Here is a 6,000-nt window from a genome sequence, read left to right on the forward strand (position 1 = left end):
CTTGTTTCAACTCCTCCTATGAATTTGAATATCTGACAGTTCCCTGTTGATGGAAAACTACAGCCCCAGTTTTTAATTATCTTCAGCAAAATTCTGCTAGCATGTAATTTTAATGCTATTGTTTAATACTTTCTGAATTCATTTCTTATTGCCTTTCTTTTGAATGGGCATGAATAGGAATTTCTTTCATTTAGTTGGTCTTCCACATTGCTTGACACAGGTGAATAAGGGCTTCCACCATTGTTGAAGCATCTCAATTAGTAATCCCTGTAGAAAGAACCTTTCAAAGAAAGGCCAGCTAGTTTAAAATACACATACACATATAAGGTTATGTATATCCACATAAACGTCCCAATTGTTATCATAATAAGGAGTATAGTATTTAAACCTAAGACATGGGGGACAGAGGTTCAAGAATGAACTTAGTTGTGCTATGACCAAGTTGAAACGGTCCTCACACAACCACTTGTGTTTGCGTTTTTCTAATAATATTCAACAATGATAGACTTCTCGTACAGATAACTGTGACTTTAACAGTTTAGAAGGGACTTTTCCACAGTAAGTTACGTAGTAGTAATGTTTCTGTCCTCTTCTTGGGAGAACTTTGAATTTAATGTTCTACATGTTCAAGCTTTTATGGTCTGAGAGATTCTGGGAAGATAGAAGAAGCTGGATATGGTAGCGGATAAGTGACAGTGATATGCATAAACAGGGTCAGGTTTGAAGGTCACACAAAGGGTTTGCTCGGCTAATGGTATTTGTTTTGTGAGCAGGTCGATTATCTTATATGTGAAGCATTAGTGATGGCCTTAGCTTGATGAAATGAAATATCATGCTTTCTATCACTTCACTCTGATGTGTGTGTGTGTATGTGTGTAAGTAAGAGAAAGAGATGGAAAGGGACTGAGGTCGCCTTGCATCCATGGTCTGTATGGACACTAAGAGCAGTTGTGATTTTGAGATGTCTGTGTTGCAAATGCTCTCTGTCCACTGACTTGTTCCAGGGGACTCCTGACAGTATGAAATTGTTAGCCATCTCCAGCTTTGTTTCACTGACCCAGTCTTTAGGATGGACATGATTGTTTTCCTCATTGTCTGTCTTCTGTTGATAAGACTTTCATCTGCTATAAACGTGACTCAACAATGACAGGACTCTGGGACTCTGTTGTAGCCTCAGTGCACATGAAAACAGAGAACTGTGGCAAAGGATTTTTTAACAATAGATTTTTCTAGGTGGATATTTCTGTCTGCTCAGAGATCCCCCCCCCCAAAAAAAATACCCAACATTATATGTAATAAATACAATGTATCTGCTAATATAACATTTAGCTGAGCACATCAATTTCGTTTTTGCAATAAAAAGACTCCATATTACAACTGCTGCCAGATCTGTTACTAAATATGTCAGCATTCTAATTTAGCTACTGTGAACACAGCCTTTGCTGTGGTAAATCATCATGTTTCCCTTTTCTGTATCCTAAGTAACTGTCTATTTCTAGGTTGGCTGCATGATTCCAGGAGCCCCATCTCAGCATGCTTGGTTCTATTAATTCAGCACAGCTAACTTGGTGGCTCCATGGTAGAATTCTCATCTTTCATGTAGTGGGGGAGGTAGTGATGGTGGGCCAAAGAGTCAATTCTGACTCATAGCCACCCTGCATAGGGTTTCCAAGGCTGTAAATCTTTACGGAGCAGAAAGCTGCATCTTCCACGGAACCACTGGTAGTTTCGAACTGGTTACCATGAGGTTAGCAACCCGACTCGTAACTACAACACTACCAGAGCTCCTTCATCTTCCATGTGGGAGACCCAAATTGAATTCCCAACCAATGAACCTCATGCATAGCCACCAGGCATGTGTCAGTAATGACTTGCATGTTGCGGTGATGCTGAACAGATGAACAAGTTAACAGAAACTTCCAGAGTAGGAAGAAAGGCTTAGCTATCTACTTCAAAAAAAGTAGAAGCTGAAAACCCCATGGATCCTCTGGATCATATGTCAGACTTTTGAATAATAATTGAACATTTTGTTTATGTTAAATTGGAGAAACTTTGCACAAGAAATTTGAAGGTAATTCCTTAGAATTGTGACTTTTAGTTAAGAGTTTTACTGCCCGATGATCTCTTAATCTCCTTTGTTAAAATGTTTATTTTAGAAAAGTTAAAGATGAAGATTGCGCTCAGCTTGCTGCTTCTCCTTCTTGTTAAGTGTTGTCTAGTTGGTTCTGACTCATAACAACCCTGTATACGTTTTCTGAGGAGTGGCTGGTGGGTTTGAATTACCAACCTTGCTATTAACAGTCCAGTGCCACACCTAGACTCTGCTTGCTTAACACTATTAAGTATAATAGTTATTCAGAATATTTCTTGTCAGTCTTTAAGAGAATTTTTGATTCTAGAAGGTAGTATGATCCATGTTTTACACAGCCAAATTAACAAAAATTGATGTACACTACATTTTGTCTCATGGTGCTTGTGTTTTTCAAGCTTACGTTGTTGTTGTTAAGTGCTATCGAGTCAGTTCCAGTTCATTGTGACCCTTAGAGGGTTTCTGAGGGGCAACTGGTTTCGAACTGCCGACTTTGCTGTTCAAACCAACCTTGCAGTCTAGTGCTTATCCAACAGCACCACACTAGGACTCCACACTTTCAGACATTAATTAAATTGGTAGTGTTATAACTGGCTTAAAAAAGACTCTTGGCACAAATCTTTAAATTCTTAAATATTAAACAAAAGGTTGGCAGTTTAAACCTCCCTAGAGACAGATGGGAAAACAGTGCTGGTGGTCTGCTGCTGCAAGATCAGAGCTTTGCGAACCCTCTGACATCATGTGTAGATAGCAACATCTCAAGAGACTTTGGGTGAAAATTCTCTTATCATTGGTCATTTTCTCTTCATCTCTTTTGACTTTCAGGAAATTTTCTTGTGTTCATCTACCAAGTCTAAGATGTGTCATTTTATTTTAATTACTTCTGCTGTACTATATATTGTGATTCTTACATGGACACATTGTCTTTTATACTGTAATTCCCAAATGGGTTAAACCCATTATCTGTCTTCTGATTTCCCCCCAATACTCCTGATCTAGCTAAGTAATGGGAATGAATCCCAAATATTTAAAAGAGAACCAATAGAGCTAGGTTTACATTTACATATGGTTGGGGAGGGAGCTGGGAGAGCTTCAAAAGTTCATGGAAATTTTTAAATATCTTTCAATTCCATGTTTCTCTAAAGGCTTCTTTGAAGCCTTTGAACTGCAAGTTCAGAGGTTTGAATTCACCAGGCACTTCTCAGAAACCTTCTGTGGGGTTGCTATGAGTCAGAACTGACTCGTCAGCACTTAACAACAGCGATCTATCTATCTATCTATCTATCTATCTATCTATCTATCTATCTATCTATCTATCTATATCTTTAATTCTTAGTTATTTACAACAAATAATGCTTATTTGAGAAAAAGTTTCTCTTTTTTCTTTGTTTATCAGAAGATTGGATGGGACAAGAATTTTAAAATGAATGTAAACTTCAAGTTCAAGCATGCTTAATAGTGTATGTGCCACAAGATACAATTCTGACTAGAGAGAGAAACCAAACCTCTCGACACTGAATTGGAATCAATTCAAGGCAACCCCATGTTTTACGGAGTACCACTGCTCCAGGGAGTTTTCTTGGCTGAAACCTCTATGGAAACAGATCATTAGGCCTTTCTTCTGCAGAGTCACTGTGGGTGGGTTCGAACCATCAACTTTTAGGTTAGTAGCTGATGGCAAGCCACTTGTTCATCCAAGCTCATTTTGACTTAGAGATCGTGTTTTTCATATTACTAGATTCAAAGACTCTATAGGAAAGGATGCATGTGTATTACATTTACTGCCTGTAATATGACAAGTCCTGGTGTGCCACTTTAGGATAAGCACTGGACATCTAATTGCAAGATTGACAGTTCAGACCTGCCAGCTGCTGCTTGGAAACCCTATACAAGATCACTGTGAGTTATAACTGACTCAGCAGCACTTAGCAACAACAGTAATATGTGAGGAGTTTCAAAAGGTTCATAGTAAATTCCATTATGTTTTCATCTATTTTCCATGAGTTTTTGAAGACCCCCCCCATATAGATTCCACAATGTCTTATCTCATAGCTACTTATTTATATGCCACAATAAGCTCAGGTGGGGGGGGGGTAAGGGGGGAAATAAAATGTCTTTTTTCCTAATCTTTTTAGTAACATTTTAGCTGAGTACTGAGAATATAGACTATTAATGTGTACACTTTCTTTGGGATTATTTATTGTATATAGTGAAGGTACTTGTAGTGTAATTACTCTGTTTATTTTCTGTTAATGCCATTCTTTCAGAGGACAATTTGAAGCCAGACACAGCCAGCCAGTCATGTGGAAGAAGATTACAGAAGCATCGTTTTACTGTATTTGCTTTTTGGCTCATTTGGGTATTTAAGGCTAGGATTTCCATTCAGTATAATCCACTAAATAGATGTTAGAGGCACATTATAAGAATTGATTTGGAGAAGAGAATAAAGAGAGCTCTACTTTTATTATTTCTTTTGTTATAAACTACATTATAAAAGCCCTCTTCTGTCATTTGTTGTATTCTTCAGCTTTTTTCCTTACCTTTAGTGGATGCGAACTGTCCAAGGGGTACAGTGTGCTCACCAGGCTGTTTTCCTTCTTCAGTGGCTGCCCACTGAAGACACTGTTGTAATCAACTGAGTGATGTCATTTAATAGACTGGACTGAGGCACCACAGGGTGTGAAATATAGGTCACTCGTCATAAACAACCCATTCCAGGAACAAAAGACTTGATGGTTGTCATCTCTGTACACAAATAGCTCAAACTAGTGTTTGAAACCATTGTCATAAATTGGGTCAGGTAGTATGTTGGGCTATAAGAAATTTCCATTCTTGGCCATTTAAAAAAATACTGCTTTTTTTTTTTTTTTTTTTTTAAAAGACCAGTTTTAGGTTTATAGCAAAGTTCCACAGAAAGTAGAGTATACTGATGTGTTTGCCCCTCACAAAAAATTTCCACAGACACAGTTTCTCCTTTTAGCATTTTACATTTATGTGGCACATTTGTTACAATTGTTGAACCAATATCTATCCATTATAAACTGAAGACTATAGTTTGGAGGCCTTAGGTGGTGCAAAAGATTAATGCACTTGCCTATAAATCTAAAGGTTTGGAGGTTTCAGCTCACCTAAAGGTATCACGGATGAAAGTCCTGGAGATCTGCTTCCAAAAGATCACAACTATTGAAAGCCCAGTGAAGCACAGTCCCCCTTTGAAATACCTGGGTTGCAATAGGTCAAAAATGGCTCAAAAGTAGCTGATTTGGGTTTAAAGGGGGCCTGCAGCTAAATAGAATCGGGCTCCAGGTCCTTAAATGTCTCTAGCACCGAGGTCAGCTGACCTTCTAAGCAGCACAGGGAGATGTCTGGGGGCAGAGCCAGATGTGTACATACTTTCTGCTTCCCAGTTTCCCAGAAAGGTTGAATTGAGACTAGCACCCTAAAGGATTATGCTGTTTACTGATTCCAGAGATCATATCTCTTAGAGAAATAAAACACAAATATATGAAAGAAACAATCATGCCATGCTTAATAACATGGAACTTTGCCAAATCAGTAATTACAGGCGGGAAAAAGGACTCACATTAGAGCCAAGCCCTGGCAGATGTGGCAAAGCTGTAAGAAAGGAGAATACTGAGTACATAAAGCATGAGAATCAAGTGAGAACTCTACTGACTTTCCATGTTTCTTTTTTTTTTTTAAATGTTTTATTGTGAATGATGTGACAGTTTACATGGGAGAACATTAGTTTTACATTCATTCTATGATATATGTTTCATTGCCATAGTTACAGTCCCCTCCATGCATCATCAACCAACCAAAGGGTATACACTAAAGCATCCACCCCGGTCGTCAGCACACAGCTCCTCTCCCTCTCTAGGTCTAAAGTCCCCAGCTGCTCCATCTCTCCA

The 6,000-nt window shown here is 38.5% G+C and overlaps 1 protein-coding gene across 1 annotated transcript in view; it reads left to right on the plus strand.

Annotated features, from left to right (window-relative positions):
* The window catches only part of MAP7 (microtubule-associated protein 7), a 208,320-nt gene that overhangs the window by 34,257 nt on the left and 168,063 nt on the right, over positions 1–6,000 (plus strand). The gene's annotated exons all lie outside the window — the stretch shown is intronic.

The sequence above is a fragment of the Chrysochloris asiatica genome, unplaced genomic scaffold (assembly GCF_000296735.1).
Source record: "Chrysochloris asiatica unplaced genomic scaffold, ChrAsi1.0 scaffold00013, whole genome shotgun sequence".
Classification (NCBI taxonomy): domain Eukaryota; kingdom Metazoa; phylum Chordata; class Mammalia; order Afrosoricida; family Chrysochloridae; genus Chrysochloris; species Chrysochloris asiatica.